The following is an 18,942-nucleotide window of genomic DNA, read 5'->3' as shown; positions in this document are numbered from 1 at the left end:
TAACAAAGTGTGTACGGTCTATCATACGTAGTGATCATCACAATGTGGAATATAATTTATAAAAAACCCAGCTCGCCCCGCATTCTCACACTATGGAGATTCGCCGACATGTCCAACGCTACCGTATATTTATGTGAACACCTCAAGACGACACTACACATGGATCAGATAATTTACATGATATGATTTGTTCATGGAGCGACTATTTGCGACATTCAATCTCGAAAGTGATGTAATATGTATGACGGTTTACTTGCATCGATTTGTGCACCACTACCTGAAATCCATAGAATTACGTATCGACCAAGTGAGTCACTACCCAAAGCGCATTACGTCCACGAGAAAAATATATGAATCACTATATATGAGATATCCAACACATCATTTGCATCATTGGGGAAATAAATCGAACCATGAGAGTTTTGGAATTCCAAGACACATGCCCAAGCCATAAAGGGACGTAGCACACAACTAACCTAATAAAGCAGAAAAATAGCATTAAACTATCTCAATAAAATAGAAGAGTAGCAAATAGGTTAACTCAACAAGAATAAGAGGAGAGGAGAAAAAACCAACTCAATATATAGAGTGAAAACACGCGTCACTCTCAAAATTGGCAAAGGACAAGGCTTGTATCTAACACCCAACATGAATTCATAAAAATAACGCATAATTAAAATCATACCATAACCATAATTCTTAAAAGGATAAATAATTCATAATGATCCATCAATCAATTGCATGGAAAGTCACAGTAATATGAAAGTATGCAGAAATAATATAAATTATATCAACTTAAATTAGTGTAAGCTTAAAGGAATCCCTCACCTTAGCCTTATATCTAAACCTAAGATATATTTCGATGTAGAAAAGCTTCTATATGTATCATGACATCACTTGAGCAAGAGGGAGACACCACACGTGTGGAGAAGGAAGAGGAGGATGGGCCTCTAAGCTTCTCTTTCTCTTTCTCTCTCCTCTTTACATCACCCCATTTTGGGCCTTAATCGCTTACAGATGACCAAGATGCCTTTTTAAGGGGTTATACCGCCCCAAGGTCTAAATCAACACTTTCATATATCTAATAGAGAAGTCAGCCGGTAGTTGTGGCATATACCTTACGATCTTCGAACTGAGCAGTTCATTCTGATATTTAGGCGGCCTATTTTACGGATCCAAATATAATAGATGGTCAGATGAAATGTTAAAAATAAGAAAACTTGATGGTTAGTGCTCTGATCATGTATATAAGTGGTTGTACGGTCAATTTTGTAAATGGATGAACATAAGTAGGTTTTTAGAGTGATCAAGAAGTAAAACATGTATATAGCTAGATTCAAGTGACTTGTTTACATATGTTAGTTTCTCAAATTGTCATCCTAATGGTGGGTTAACCATATTCATAGGTCTCGATTCGATATGTGTATGAGCGGATGTAGAGATCAGGTAGTTATTTTACCATGATTGGGTGGTCCAAACTCGAAGTGGACGGTCAGATATCTTTACCTAGTGGTGAATAGTTGATTAAACGGTTAGTTATGATGAAAAAGTGAGAATACTTAGATATATGATTATCTTGTTCTAAAAACCAACGGTCAAATGACTTGATATATGGATGAAGATTATTCTCAGTAGTCAAATTCAGGTTAAAGAATAGATGTAAGGTTAGGATAGGCTAAATTGGTGACATACACATATATATACTAAATTAAATTTCATGGTAACACTCGAGAACTTTCAATACTCAAGTATTGAAAAGTTTGAGGTGTTATACACCCTGCCTGTCTCATCTTCTTCCAATCAAGGAGACAACCTCTGCACTCCAGGAATTAACCAGTGGCACACCTTGCCTGTCTTAACTTCAACCAATCAAGGAGATGACCTCCACACTCCAACAATCAACCAAGGGCACAACCTGCCTATTTCAACTTCAGTCAATCAAGGGGATGACCTCCCCACTCCAACAATCAACTAGGGGCACACCTTGTCCATCATAACTTCAGTCAATTGAGGTGTCAACTTCCTATTTCTAGTGATCAGCCAGGGGCACAACTTGCCTATCCTAACATCAGTCAACTAGGGTCATGCCTTGCCCACACTACTTACACCATCAGCTACACCAGTGTCATGCATCAATAGCTAGAGATGGAGATCCCCATCATCCAGTCGCAATGACGATAGTCTAATCCATTTGACTAATAAGGGGAAATGGCTAGCCCTATATTGGTCCAATGTGAAAATCCCGAAGCAATACCTAATGACGGAACCAAAGGAGCTTTGTAAGTGATCAGAGAGGGACTGGGTATAGCTCGGATCCTGAACCCAACTTAGGGGAAATCATGGTCATCGAGCTAGACCATGACTCTCCATTTAATGTATCAACTCCTCGTCTATTTAAGGGAGGGAACGTGGGGTTTCAATTAGACAACCACACCCCTAACCATCGAATCGGTCAGTGATCCATTTAAGGGCACCAATCTCTATAAAAAAATAATTAAAAAAAAATCCAATCTAAATAGCACTTGGCACCTTGAGTCAAGTTAGGATCAATCATAGTTCGCAATGCCGGCCTGCTTATGGTCCCTTAGAGCCCAAAAGTTTAAAAAATAAAAAATCTTCAAAACCAACTAGCATTTCGATTTCTCAAAATTTTCATAAAACAAAATGCCTTTCAATTCCTACATTTAATCATGTCCATAGTTCTTCTAAAGTGCCGCATGAGTTCAAAGTTGACACATGATTTTTACATCGAGTTGGACTTTGAACTCATGGGTCTGAACGTAGTCCAAGGTGGGGAAGATAATGACCTGACTCCCGAACTTGAGGATCTCCTAAAAAAAGTTCAAAACTAAAGCCAATGTCGTAGCCGATGAGTTTGAGGTAGTAAACTTGGGAACTCGCGAAGTCCCTAAGGAAGTACGCATTGGGAAATCCTTGCCGCCGAAATTCAAGCAGAGAATATAGCCTTGTTCCATAACATGATGAACAAGGAAATGGAGGTATATGTAGATGACATGATTGTCAAATCTCACACAATTAAAGGACACTTTGAAGACCTGAAAAAGTTCAATGATAGGTTAGAGAAGTACAAGATCTGACTTAACTCTTAGAAATGCATCTTCGGTGCAACTGAAGGCAAAGTTCTCGACTTTGTAATTAGCAAAGAAGGCATCAAATCGATGAAATGAAGATAAGAGCCATCATCGAGATGCCACCTCCAAGGACAGAAAAGGAAATTTATGGGTTCCTTAGTATAATTCAATACATCAATGACTTCATTGCACAACTCACTCCAATTTATGAACCAATATTCAAGCTCCTTCGAAAGAATTCGCCTAAGTAATTGAATGATGATAGTCAAGCCGCCTTCAATCGCATCAAAAGATATCTCATGAATCTACTAGTTCTAGTGCTAACTCCTAGATGACCTCTACTATTATACATCTCGAAAGAAGTTGACGACATCGACTGTGTCCTCGACCAACATGACAAAATAAGAAGGAATAAGCAATATATTATCTAAGTCGTAAGTTCATCAATTATGAGACCAAATATCTAACACTCGAGAAGGCATTCCTGGCCTTAGGCTGGCAACTCAATGACTTCGACAATGCATGATCGCATATCCCATCCTCCTCGCTCGCATGGATCCGTTCAAATACCTATTCGAGAAGGAGGCACTTACTAAATGGCTATACAAATGGCAGCTACTTCTATATGAGTTCGACATCACTATCCTATTATCAACCATTGAAGACCTTCTTCCCTCATGAAGATCTTTTACTCATTAAGGAAGAAGAAGAAAGAAAGGCAGATGAATGAATGCTATTCTTCGATGGCGTAGTAAACTCCAAGCGAAGTGGAATCAAAATTATTCTCTACTCTCTCAATGAAGTCCCAAATCCTATCTTTAGGTGTATAGCATTCAAGTACACAAAAATATGGCAGAATACAAAGCTTGCATCATCCGTAAAAAAGAAGCCATACTCTTGGGCATAAAGAAGCTACGAGTATTCTGAGACTCACAACATATCATCAACTAGACCAATGACAATTGGAAGACTAAAGATGAGAAGCTAATACTATTACCTTGACAATTCAAAGAAGTCACCTTCTCATACGTGCTATGAGAAAAGAATCAGTTCATAGATCCTCTCGCCACCCTAGCATCGATGCTAGAAATTCCAAGAGGAGCTTTATAATAGGAGCTCATATTTAAACTTCAAGATGAACCTACCTTCTGCCTGCACATTGAAGAGGTTGAAGCCACCATTATTAGCAAACCTTGGTATACCAACATTAAACAAAATCTGAAAAACCGAGTACTTGGAAGAAGCTACATCAACCAACTGCCAAACCATCCAACGTTTGTCGGGATAATTCACAATCGGCAGTGAAATTCTCTACAAGTGATCCTATAATCAAGTTCTCCTCTGATGTGTCAATGAATCCGAAGCTGTAATGATTATTAAAAAAAATCCATGATGAAGTGTATGACCTGCACATGAATAGATACATGATGGAAAAGAAGATTTTATGACTTGACTATTATTGGATGACTATGGAAATAGACTATTGCCAACACTTCAGGAGTTGTTTCAAGTACCAAGAGCATGCAGATCAAATACATGCCCCAGCGTCAGAGCTATACAACTTGACTACACCATGGCCTTTCTCTACATGGGGTATTGACATCATCGTAAAGGTAAACCCAAAAACTTCAAATGGTCATTAATACATTCTTGTGGTAGTTGACTACTTCACCGAGTAGGTAAAAGCAACATCCTACACCACTATAGCAATGTCTCAAGTAATCAAGTTTACAAAGATCAATATCATCCGTTGGTACGGGATTCCACACACTATCAATATTGACAATTGTTCACCATTCTTCAATAAAAATATGGATGATTTTCTTAAAAATTTGAAGATTCAGCACCAATGGTTGACCTCCTACCACCCTCAGAAGAACATAGGAGTGGAAGCTGCTAATAAGACGCTTATCAGAATACTCGAGAAAATGGTCTATACATATAAAGATTGGTCCGAGATGCTCTCATACACACTCTAGATTTATCGAACATCTATATGGTCTGCTGTTCACTCCCCAAGTATAGGGTTGTGATGTAGTAATAAACTCGGTGAGACCGAAGTCGAATCCCAAGGGACTGAAACCTGTACGTAATCTAAAACTAAATAGGACTAGAATTAGACTAAGATGAAATCTAAATTGAATGAATTTGAGGGAATAATGGTGAAATATCAATCTAAAACTTAAAGAATTCAGAGGTAGGAAACTAGGGATTCGGAGGATCCACTTGTAGAAATCAGGGAGATCAACGGTCGATTCAAGAACTCAACTGGACTTTGAGTCCCATCTTCATCCAGTTGGAAGATATAAACTAAAAATCAATTCTTAACTTTATTTAATCTAGTTTTCAAGAGATTAGACGGGTGTAAATTAGAATGGATTCCATCACAAAACCATGCCCATGAGACAAAGCAAACAACATAATTAAACCAATTCACAGCCAATCTGAGTGATGTATGAATGTCAGGAAGAGTTCTGTCATCCAACCATACCCAAGAGACGATGGTGAACAACAGGGTTCCCAAATTCATAAACCCTATAATGCTAAGAACATGCTCAAAGCTATCGCAGATCTATTGTAATTTCAGTCACAATAAACCATTAAAAACTGGAAGCATTCCTATTAATCAAACTAAATCAACATCAATTTAGTCTAACATGAATCAAAGCCATAACATGAATCAAAACCATAGAATCGTTCCCATCACACCACAAGCTTCACCTCTTAGCCCTAGCTAAGAGGTTTAGCCACTTATGAACACAATGAGGCTAAGCATCTAAAATAAACATAAGCAAAAATTAAGAAAAGAGAAGGAAAAAAACTCTTTTGAAGCTTTGCCCGTACTCCGCTCTTTCTCTCTCCTTCTCGGCTCTCCTTCTGATCCACGTCCACAAACCGATGGATGCTTCCACCTTCTGGATCCCTTCTCCCTCTCGTTCTCCTTCCTTTTATAGAGGAGGAATAGTCGGTCCAGAGTCCACCAGATTGACTCTATTTACGTTGAAGAAAACAGCCGCACCCTGTTTTTGTATCCGACATGGAGAATACACCCGGCGTTTCAAATTAGTTTGGGAGAAAAGAACATCCCGTCTTCGAAATCCGCTTCTTGGTGAGGAAAAGAACCCCTTGCTTGGAACTTTGGACTGTTTGGATCAATTATCTGGCCATGATTAAGATCACGGAATGGCCACGGAGGGCCAGACGTGCGAACAAGGGATATGGGGGCTGATCTGTCCATTGGGCCACTTCCATAGGGATCCAATGGGTGAAATTTTAGGTGTACGGTTAATTTAGTATCCTCAATACATTTATGAAGTCTCAAGCCGAATGGACGGTGAGAACCCTCTGATCTTGCATTCTGGACGATTCTCATGCCTCTTCATCGTTGATCACACGATTTTCTTCGATCTATAGCATGTAAATCCTTCTATCCTGGTCCCCTGGAGTCCGTCCCTTGCCTTTAGTGTCATCAGAGCGTTAAATCCATGCTTTAAGCTCCCTTTTCAGTCCATGCTCGTAGATACACTCACAAACATGATTAAAGCGGGCCATTAAATGGTATTATGTTCATAAATCCAAGCAATAACTGGGGTCTAATATGCAACATTTGACCCTCAACACAACCCCCAACTAGCATTTTGCTAGTCCCGAGCAAAGTATGCGAAAAATAAATTGAGAATTACAGGACAATTTCTATGAAACCAAGTGATATTTGAAAGCAAATTCAGTCAATAGAATTCTAAGATTCATGCATGTTGGGCATTACTATCTGCTGGACTCGAGTGCATGGTAAATTCCATAGTCAAGTTCATAGTATTAATCCATCAATTAGAAAAATTCTAAACATTGAGTTCCACGAGTGTTTAGCGAAATCTCGGCTTATCAGCATTAAGATTCAATTCTTTATTTCATGATGTCATTGGTAACCAACAAGAGAATTCATGACAACCAAACCTAAACCCAAACTTGCTTCACAGATCATCCTTTATCTCTTTTTTTTCTTTTTTTTTTAAAATCAGCTTTTGATTTTTCCATTAAAAGTAACGCCAAGGAGGGAATCAAAACCTCACCTATAGGGAGTAAACCTATGGTGAAGGCCAATCACCTAACTCTTTCCAAATGTTAACAATGGGGAATCGAATCTACACCTATAGGGAGCAAACCTATGGTGAAGATCAGTCGCCCAATATTTTCCGAATGTCGACTGTGGGGAATTGAACCTTCACCTATAGGGAGCAAACTTATGGTGAAGACCATTCGCCCGACCCTGGGTATTTTCTTTTTCTTCACTTCTTCTTTTTCTTTTCTATTGATCGTGATAGGAAAATTGTCTGGGCTGGTTCCTTTCATGCTTAGTGATTACCAAGTTAGTCCTTCAATATTGAACTGAAACCTCAATGTGTAAGCGAGATGTGACATGTAAAATTATGATTCAATAAATGTTTAAAACTTTTAATCATGGATTGATAAGTCGCTCTCAACTGGAAAATTTATTAGACAACTAAATTCAAGAGACATAAATCACCAACATCATGTATCTTGTAAGTCTAAATTCAAGATGGCCGTCAAAATCACTTCGCATTCACAAGAAATTCCAGAAAAATTTTAAAATTTTCACAATTTTTGCTCAAGACCGATAAAATACTAATTAGGGGACTTAATCTCCCACCCCCAACCTAAAATCTATATTATCCTCAATGTAAAAGATATGAGCATGTAATGCACATGGGATAATGAAAGTAAACGAGAAGTGATGGGAAGATAATACCCGGATGAAAAAATCAAGAAGCTTTTTCACAAAGATCTCAGCATGAAAGCAAGTCAGCATAAGAGAGAAACCAACAAAAGTAAACTATCTTAAAACAATGTAGAAAATAAATTAACCTAGAATAACATAAAGCAAACTACCCTAGTCCTATGAAAACAGGAAACCTACATATACCTCCATCAGACTAGGAGATCAGTCCTGGTAAACAGGATCAGTCAGAGGCATGGACATGTCCTCTGCGTCGAATTTCTTGACAAATGGCTTTAGTCGATGACCATTTACTTTAAACTCCTTACCATTGTCGGGATCTCTTATCTCGACGGCCCCATGAGGATACGCAGTGATAATGGTAAAAAGGCCAGTCCAACGAGATCGATGCTTACCTGGAAAGAGATGTAATCGAGAATTATACAAAAGGACTTTCTGACCAGGCGTGAATGATTTTCGTAGAATATGTTGGTCATGAAACACCTTCATCTTGTACATTCTTGAGTTCTCGTATGCGTCATTCCGGATTTCTTCAAGTTCATTTAACTGAAGTTTGCGTAGCGAGCCAGCGTTGTCAAGATTGAAATTCAATTTTTTGACCGCCCAATAGGATTTATGTTCCAACTCCACAGGTAAGTGGCAAGCCTTCGCATAAACAAGTCTAAAGGGATTCCAATAGGGGTTTTAAATGCAGTACGGTAAGCCCATAAGGCATCGATCAATCGGATTGACCAATCCTTACGGTCAGGGTTAACCGTTTTCTCCAAAATGTGTTTGATCTCCCTATTGGAAATCGCATCTTGCTCACTTGTCTGTAGGTGATATGGGGTGCTCACCTGATGAGAGATACCGTATTTCTTCATTAAACTCTTGAATGGCCTATTATAAAAGTGTGAACCTCCGTCACTAATGATAGCTTGAGGTGTTCCGAATCGAAAAAGTATGTTCTCTTTTAGGAATTTAATGACCGTGCGATGGTCATTATTTCAACACGGAATCACTTCAACCCATTTAGTGACATAGTCTACAGCGAGCAAAATATATAGTTTCCAAAAGATTGGGGGAATGGTCCCATGAAATCAATGCCCCAGCAATCAAATGCCTCGATGATAAGAATGGGATTCAAGGGCATCATATTTCGACAGGACAATGCTCACAAGCTTTACAAAACTCATGAGTATCCCTGAACATAGTGGGCCAGTAAAAGTCACACTGTAAAATCTTCACTGTGGTCTTTTTGACAGAAAAGTGACCACCACAGGTCTGTAAATGACAGAAAGAGATGAAACTCTGATGCTCATCGTTTGGCACACATCTCCTTAGGATTTGGTCTGGACAATATTTAAACAAATATTGATCGTCCCAGAAAAAGTTGTGCACCTCGGTAAAGAATTTCTTCTTATCTTGTGCAGTCCACTATGTCGGTATGAAACCTGTGGCAAGATAATTAGCAATATCAGTGAACCAAGGTGAATGAGAGACTCTAAACAGTTGTTCATCAGGGAACATGTCATTGATATGGGTCGCCTCAAGGGAATCAAAGGTATTAAGGCGAGAAAGGTGGTCGACCACTATGTTCTCTACTCCCTTTTTATCTTTAATTTTCAAATCAAATTCTTAGAGTAGAAGGATCCATCTTATCAGGCAGGGCTTAGAATCATTCTTAGAAAGAAGATACTTGAGTGCCGCATGATCTGTGTAGATAATAATCTTGGATCCGATTAAGTAGGACCTAAATTTGTCCAAGGCGAACACTACGGCTAAGAGTTCCTTTTCCGTAGTCGAATAGTTCACTTGGGCAGGATTTAGAGTCTTACTCGCATAATGAATGACGTAAGGCCTCTTATCTTTTCTCTGACCCTGAACCGCTCCAAGAGCATAATCAGAAGCGTTGCACATAAGCTCAAAAGGAAGGCTCCAGTCGGGTGGTTGTATGATGGGTGCACTAGTCAACAGGCCCTTAAGCTTAGTGAAAGCTTCCTGACATGGCTCAGTCCACTCGTATGGTGCATCCTTTTGAAGTAGATTACATAAAGGATGAGAGATGAGACTAAAGTCCTTTATGAATCTTTTGTAAAACCCAGCGTGTCCTAAGAAGGATCGCACGTCCCGTATGTTCTTAAGTGGAGGTAGGTTAGAGATAAGATCAAGTTTTGCCTTATCCACCTCGATTCCTTTGGACGAGATAATATGTCCAAGGACAATTCCCTTATGAATCATGAAATGACACTTCTCCCAATTAAGTACCAAGTTCTTCTCTTCACATCTTTTCAGCACACATTTAAGATTTTCTAAACACTTGCTGAAAGATGAACCGAAAATAGAGAAATCGTCTATGAAGACCTCTAGATATTTCCCCACCATGTCAGAAAAGATACTCATCATACATCACTGAAAGGTGGCAGGGGCATTAAATAATCCGAATGACATCCTTTTATATGCAAAGGTGCCGTAGGGACATGTAAATGTGGTCTCTTCCTAATCCTCAGGGGCGATTTCAATCTGATTGTAGCCCGAATACCCGTCAAGGAAACAATAATAGGAATGACTAGCTAGCTTTTCCAAGATTTGATCAATGAAGGTCAAAGGAAAGTGGTCTTTCCTCGTGACGGTATTCAGCTTCTTATAGTCAATGCACATCTCCAACCAATAGTAACTCTAGTTGGCACGAGTTCATTATTGGCATTGGCTACGATGGTGATCCTGGACTTCTTAGGAACTACCTGAGTTGGACTCACCAATTGACTATCGGATATGGGGTATATGATATCCACATCCAATAGTTTAAGAACCTCGGCCTTAACCACTTCCCTCATGTTTGGATTTAATCTATGTTGTCATTGCCGAGTGATCTTCGCATTATCCTCAAGATATATGCGGTGAGTACAAATCGAGGGGTCGATTCCCTTGAGGTCCGCTATCGTCCATCCAAGGGTTCCCTTATGCTCAATGAAAGTAGATATGAGCATACTCTCTTGTTCTTTCTCCAAGTGGGCAAAGACCACCACCGGGTATGTCTCATCTTGACCTAAATAGACATATTTCAAATCAGAGGGTAAAGATTTTAGGTCAAGCTTCGGCGGCTTGAGGTTAGACAGTAGAGGCACTACATCAGTTTGGGGCAACTCTCAAACTGTGGCCTCCACCGGTTAACTTCAAGTACCGGTGCAGTATCAAGCAAGGCACATGTTTCCCTAATCATGTCATCATCAAAATCATGGGAGTGGGCCAGACACGTCTCTAGAGGGTCAGAAGATAAGGTTAGAGGTGTCGTATCTTCCACAAAAGGATCAATCATATAAACGTCGTGGAAATCGTCATCATCATCTAAGTTTCTGCTGTTATTGAAAAAGATGTTTGACTCCAATGTCATATTCTCAAAAGATATGGTCATGACACCATTCCTGCAATTGATAATTGCATTTGAAGTGGCAAGGAATGGGTGACCAAGAATGACAGGAATCTGAGTATTTATGTTATTCATGGGTTCGGTGTCCAAGATAATAAAATCTACAGGGTAGTAAAATCTATAAACTTGGACCAACACATCCTCAATCATCCTTCTTAGTACACAAACAGAGCGATCAGCAAGTTGTAGTGTGGTTAAGGTGGGTTTTAATTCACCCAAACCTAACTGTTTGTATACTGAGTAAGGAATCAGATTGATGCTCGCTCCTAAGTCAAGAAGTGTATGATCAATTCAGTGGTCCCCGATTACACATGATATGGTTGGGCTACCGGGATCTTTGAATTTATGTGGCACGTCTTGCTTTAGGATGGCACTCACTTTTTCGGTCAAGAAGATCTTCTTTTGAATATTTTGTTGTCGTTTGGTCGTGCATAAGTCTTTCAGGAATTTGGCATATGAAGGTATCTGTTTTACGACATCAATTAGAGGAATATTGACTTTCACTTGTTTTAACACCTCTAGGATATCCTGAGAGTTAAAAAGAGGTTTTGCTGTGACTAACCATTGGAAAAATGGAGCAACTGGCTTTTCTAGAAGTTCCGGTTCTAATTTTTGTGGGGCCTCACTAGATCCATCATTGTTATCCTCTTCTAGTTCTTGAGGCTTTTCGAGCCTAACTAAAAGGATTTTATCAATGATCTTCCCACTCCTAAGAGTGGTGATGGATTTAGCGTGCTCCATTTGATTTGAAGAGCTGGGATTACTTATCTCGTATTGTCACTACAAAAAAATCGAGCAAAGGCTACGGACTTTGAAAGTTTTTGGGTACGGATTAAATCCGTAGCAATTATGCTATGGATTTAATCCGTAGCTAAAGCCAAATTAATCTGTAGCTAAAACCTACTTCCTCACCAGAACCTTATTAAATATTTATAATGCTTAAGGGTCTCTATGAGGGCCATTGAAATATATGTGTTTGATCTAAGCTACCCATCAATTCTGATGTATAATTTCAGTCAATTAGCCCAAAAATTATGTAGATTAAAGGTATAAGTGAACCACACCATAAGAAATAATAAAAATTAAATTTCTATTGTTAAGATGTTGTGTAGTCTTCTTACAACTTCGATCTGATTCATTTTTTGTATCAAAAATTAAAATAGTATTTTAAAATTAATGGATAGAGTGGATAAATAAAATACATCATGGTGGGCCCCAAGGCCTAAAACCCAAAGTCTTTGTGGGCCGTCCGTCACGCGCCCCTTCCAAAACGAAATGCGCGCTCTCAGATCCAACTCAATCCATCCTTTTTTCATCCCGTGCGCAGCAAGCCTCCTAAAGCCCATCTCTCAGTCTCTCTCTCCATCTCTCTCTCTCTCACACTCACTCTCTCCATCTCCCTCGCCCTCTCTCGATCTCCCACTCTCCCTCACGCACTCAGCCTCTCCATCTCAGTCTGCCCTTTTCTCCCGCGCGCAGCAGACCTCCCAAAACCCATCTCTCAATCTTCAAAACCCCCTTTCGCCACAAGAAAGAGAATAAGAAGGAGAATGAGAAGAAGATCTTTGTATAGGTAGAGCCATTTCCCACGGCCGCGGCAATCATCGAACACGATGGAAGCGTATGGCTCAGAGAGAGACTTTCCCTCAGGTTTATTTTCCTTGTTTCTATTTGTATTTTTTGACTGAAATATGAGATGGGTTTTCTTTTGATTGCTTATGTGGATTGTAGAAGATGTTACTAGTCCAATAGGGTCTGGTTCCAATGCTTCGATGGAGATTTTTGATTGGGTGTTTGCTTGTTTATTTAAATAGCTCATGAGATTTGGTGATTGATTGGATCTCTTGTTTGATCTGTAGGGAAACTCAGCCAGGTGTTTGTTGATTTTGTTAGATTTGGGGTGGAATTGCTCTCTTTTGATCTACGTATTCGATGTGGGTTTTCGATTTTTTATCATGTTGGATGATTTTTGGGATTGGTTTGAGGGGGGAACATTCATACATTTGATTTAGGTTTACCGTTTTAATCTAGGTTTGAGAAGATATCGAATGTGGGTTTTGTTTATTTTCAGGATTGGATTTGAGGTTGCAGAGGTGATGTGTTTGTATCTTTCATTTTTCTTATATTGATTAATGGATTTGCATTTCAAGGATAGTGACCTATTAGAGTATGATTTGTTTCGATAATATTGGGATTTTATAGGAATCTGCTACCTGACTTGTTTAGGCACACCGAAAAAGTTGCTTATGCTGACGAAGAGTTGTGTAGGGAAAAAATCATCAGATCCACCCTGACCATTAGGTGTAGTCACATTTTCACCAAGGATCCTAAGAATCAGTCAAATCCAAGAGTTAGGCATGCTGCACCATAGGGAGCGGTGGAAGCATCCTGTACTTGGCCAACATGTGCTTGATGTTGCAAAGGTATTAAAAATGGGACTTTAAAATGATGAATATGATGTGCCATGGTCCAGCCTTTTAATGAACTTAAATTTCCTGATTGATCTCTCAATTCTGATTGATCTGCATGTTTTGTATAGTATGTGGCAAACCTTTATGAGATCCAAACTCTCATTAGGTAGGCTAGCCCTACCTTAGATGGTTCATATCCCAAAATTTAGTCCGATTGGACAATTCCAACCCTTGGCTTGGAAAAATTGAAACGGTCAATTTAACTTTTTTTTACACTTTTTGTAACCATATAATTTCTTTCCATAAAAGTTCTATTGAGATTGCTTGAGGGTTGCAAAATGGGGAATGGAATATTCTGTAGTTGTTGCAACAGTGAGGTACATCTGATTGCTTTTGACATTTGAGTTCTTGAAATGTTCCGCTATAGACCTTAAACTTTAAAGATTTAATGGGTAGGTCAGTCCCTCACAGTTTGAAGCTCATGTTGGTTGTGCTTCTAAGCAGAAACCATGAGTTACTGCTTCAATGTTTGATTCCTTAGTCCTGTACTCTCGAATATTTGGGTGACCTTTCCTTTTGTGTCTTGCTAGTTACCTACACATCTACACCTCCAATGGGGTGTCTCTTCATGAATTATCGGTGCCCCTGTCTAAAGTTCAGAAGCTTTCTGCCACTGACAATGATGACCTTTGCACAATATGTGCAAATTTTAGAGATCTTCTGCTTTGTGATGGATGCCCTAGGGCCTTTCACCAGGTAAATGCTTTTCTCTCATGTTAATGATTGCTTACCTTTCAATCTTGAATGTTATCCATCAACTTCTTTGTCATTTATTTTTGGTTTTATAAACTAGTAAGAGCTTATTTGTTAAATGAGGGATGATGTAGAGCTGTTGCTATTTATAGATTGGTGAACCTAGAAGTTTGAAGTTTGAAATTCTAGGGTTACTTTGTCAGAGGATGTTGTACTTGAGGGGTATATTTTGAACATGAGATAGGTGTAGTTTAATCATTTTCTGTAATATTGTAAATATACATAACCTATAGGGCTCTTCAGTGTAATTACAAAATTTAGAACCCTGATTTGTATTCAAGATTGTAACAAGGGTTGTAAGAAATGGTTCTAGTAGTTCAATGTAATAAGATAAGCACAAATTCATTGGTGCAAATTTGCGTTCGGTTTTATGCCTTGAAACTTGATTCTTGTAAATGAATTTTGATATCTTGGGATGTGCTTGGCTGCTATGTTTTTGGACATTTGGCAAACCATCAGCTTGGCTAATATGCTTAAAGATTAATTGCAAGTAAACTAACATCTTATGTATATGTTTTGATGTAGGACGACGATTTTTACAAAGTTGGGCCAAGAATTCCAACTTAAACCTGACCTACAACCCATTAATGATAGTGTTTGCCTAGCTCCATATTTCAAGTTGAATAACATAAATTTCTTGCTAAATATTTTCTATTTGCTCTGTTTTGTAGGGATTTCCAGAATAATTTACTTTTAAATATTTTAGGCACTCTTGATCCGCATGTAAACGTCACCATCATGTAAGCTTTTATTCACATATGCACCAGCATCATTGTATAGCATCATGAACTAAAAGTTAACTCTATCAAGTTGTTTGAATATTAGATTGATAGGCTTTTATTGGACATTTGAAATGAAAATATCCATGGTCTTATTTCAGAATTTAACTATCCATGAATGGGAAGTTAGGAATATTGTGCAAAATGGAAGCAGCATTGCTGTGAATGCTGGAGGGTTAAACACAGAAAGTGATAATGGGGTGGTTGGTAAAAGTGTAGCTATTGGTGGAAGTGGGAGTGGTGTGGATCAAAACCGGTTTACACAAAGAGAGGCCGCCCTAACCAAATTCTGGTAGAAGAGAAAGGAAAGATGTTTCGAAAAGAAGGTAACTGCCTTTCAATTGTGTATTTATCTTTTCTACAAGGGAACATTTGATAGCTTAAAGAACTTGGGAAACATAAGCGGATTGCCTGAGATGCACCATGCCAAGAGGCTCACAATATGATTTGCTTCAAACTATTTTGTCAATCCCAAATGTGACCACATGTACCTACCAAGTGGCACATGTGAAACACTCAAACAATGCATCAGGTGGGTGTCACCATTCAACCAGGCCAATCATCAGGTCAGTTTATATATATCAGGCAGGCCACACATGTTTGTTGAATGTGGAACATTAGCAATTTTTGAGCTCTTAATTGTTCGTACATGTGTTGCCGCTTGATGAAGGATGGCCTAATTTTTGTGCCCATTATCTACAAGTTGCACTACCAAACAAAGGATGGTAGATTTTGTTTTCTCCTTATAGTAGACTATATTTTTTCAAAACTTTGTTAACAACAACAACAAATACCTTGCTGGTGAAGGTACATCTCTTGTCAAGAATGCACATGTGTAGTTCATCAAACAATGCATTATATGATATCGTGTGCATGATATTTATGTTGTAATTTCCCTCATGTATTTTGCTTAAAATCCATGTTTATGCATGATTCTCATGCATTGACATGGATTTGGGCTAAAAAAGATCGAAATGGAAAATTTGAGAAAACAAGAGAGATTTTCTTTTATAAAGTAAGTATTTGGGACCAAGTGGTTATGTATTTGCTCCATTAAATTTTCTCGAAATTAATGAAGCAGACCTGGATGTGCGTCGGAGCTATCCGGATGAGCGGGGGTCCCTGAAAGGTGGGAACTGCTGTTATGACCATGATGAAGCTGTCCATTTCCTATGAACAGCATTGGAGGGACCTAGCCATTTGGACAGGCCGTGTTTAAGTATTTGATTGAAATTAATGGAGCAGACCCGGATGTGCGTCGGAGCTATTCGGAAGAGCGGGGTTCCCTGGAAAGAGGGAACCGCTATTATGACCATAATGAAGCTGTCCATTTTTTATGGACAGCATTGGAAGGGCCTCGCCATTTGCGTCGGATGGCCGTGTTTATATCTATATTTGCAAGGACCATATCCTTAACCTAAACCAAAACCTATGACCTAAAACCTTAACCTATAACCTAAACGTCAACCTTAACATAAACCTAAAACCTAAAACCTAAACCTATACCTAATCCTAATCTTAACTCCCTAACTTAAACCTATACCTAAACTTGAAAACCCAAACATAAACCCGATCTCGAACCTGAACCCGATTTCTTAAACCTAAACCATAACCCATTCTCAAATCCAAAAACCTATAGCCTAAACCTAAACCAAAATAAAAACTTATAACCTAAACCCGAACCCATTCTCAAATCCCAAAACTTATAACCTAAACCAAAAACAAAACCTATAACCTAAACTCGAACCCATTTTCAAATCCCAAAACCTATAACCTAAACCTAAACCTTAACCTAAACCTATAACCTATAACCAAAACCTATAACCTAAACCCGAACCCACTCTCAAATCCCAAAACCTATAACCTAAACCTAAACCTAAACCTATAACCTAAACCTATAACCTATAACCTAAATCAAAACCTATTACCTTTCCCTAAACCTTAACCTAAACCTATAGCCTATAACCTGAATCAAAACCAAAACTTAAAACCTAAACCTATAACCTATAACCTAAATCAAAACATATAATCAAAACCAAAACCAAAACCTATATCTTAAACCCGAATACATTCTCAAATCCTATAACCTATAACCTATAACCTAAACTAAAACCAAAACCTATAGCCTAAACCCGAACCCATTCTCAAATCCAGAAAAGCTATAACCTAAACCTAAACCTTAACCTAAACCGTTAACTTATAACCTAAATTAAAACCTACAACCTAAACCAAAACCAAAACCTATAACCTAAACCCGAACCCATTATCAAATCCCAAAACCTATAACCTAAACCGAAACCAAAACCTATAACCTAAACCCGAACCCATTCTCAAATCCCAAAACCCAAACCTAAACCTAAACCTAAACCTAAAACCTAAACCTAAACCTATAACCTAAACTCAAATCCCTAAACCTAAACCTAAACCTAATCCTATAACCTAAACTCAAATCTCTAAACCTTAACTTATAACTTAACCTAAACCTATACTTATAACATAAAACTATTCTCAAATTCCAAAACCTATAACCTAAACCTAACCTTTCCCTAAACCTATAACCTAAACTCAATTCCCTAAACCTAGACCTAGACCTAAACTTAAACCTATAGCCTAAACTCAAAATCTCTAAACCTTAACCTATAACCTAACCTAAACCTATACTTATAACCTAAAACTATTCCCAAATCCCAAAACCTCTAACCTAAACCTAAGTTTTCCCTAAAGCTAAACCTACACCTAATCCTAATCTTAACTCCCTAACCTAAGCCTAAACATAAACTTGAAAACTCAAACATAAACCCAATTCAGAACTTAAACCCGATTTCCTAAACCTAAACCATAACCCATTCTCAAATCCAAAAACCTATAACCTAAACCTAAACCAAAACCAAAACTTATAACCTAAACCCGAACCCATTCTCAAATCCCAAAACCTATAACCTAAACCTGAACCCATTCTCAAATCCCAAAACCTATAACCTGAACCTAAACCTATAACCTATAACCAAAACCTATAACCTAAACCCGAACCCATTCCCAAATTCCAAAACCTATAAGCTAAACCAAAACATAAACCTATAACCTATAACATAAATCAAAACCTAAACCTAAACCTATAACCTATAACCTAAATCAAAACCTATTACCTTTTCTTAAACCTTAACCTAAACCTATAACCTATAGCCTGAATCAAAACCAAAACCAAAACTTAAAACCTAAACCTATAACCAATAACCTAAATCAAAACATATAATCAAAACCAAAACCAAAACCTATATCTTAAACCCGAACACATTCTTAAATCCTATAACCTATAACCTAAACCTATAACCTATAACCTAAACCAAAACCAAAACCAAAACCTATAGCCTAAACCCGAACCCATTCTCAAATCCAGAAAACCTATAACCTAAACCTAAACCTTAACCTAAACCGTTAACCTATAACCTAAATCAAAACCTACAACCTAAACCAAAACCAAAACCTATAACCTAAACCCGAACCAATTATAAAATCCTAAAACCTATAACCTAAACCGAAACCAAAACCTATAACCTAAACCCGAAGACATTCTCAAATCCTAAAACCAAAACCTAAACCTAAACCTAAACCTAAAACCTAAAACCTAAACCTAAACCTAAACCTAAAACCTAAACCTATACCTATAACCTAAACTCAAATC

This window comes from Magnolia sinica, chromosome 3 (genome assembly GCF_029962835.1).
Source record: "Magnolia sinica isolate HGM2019 chromosome 3, MsV1, whole genome shotgun sequence".
Classification (NCBI taxonomy): domain Eukaryota; kingdom Viridiplantae; phylum Streptophyta; class Magnoliopsida; order Magnoliales; family Magnoliaceae; genus Magnolia; species Magnolia sinica.
Note: the sequence above shows the minus strand (reverse complement) of the source record.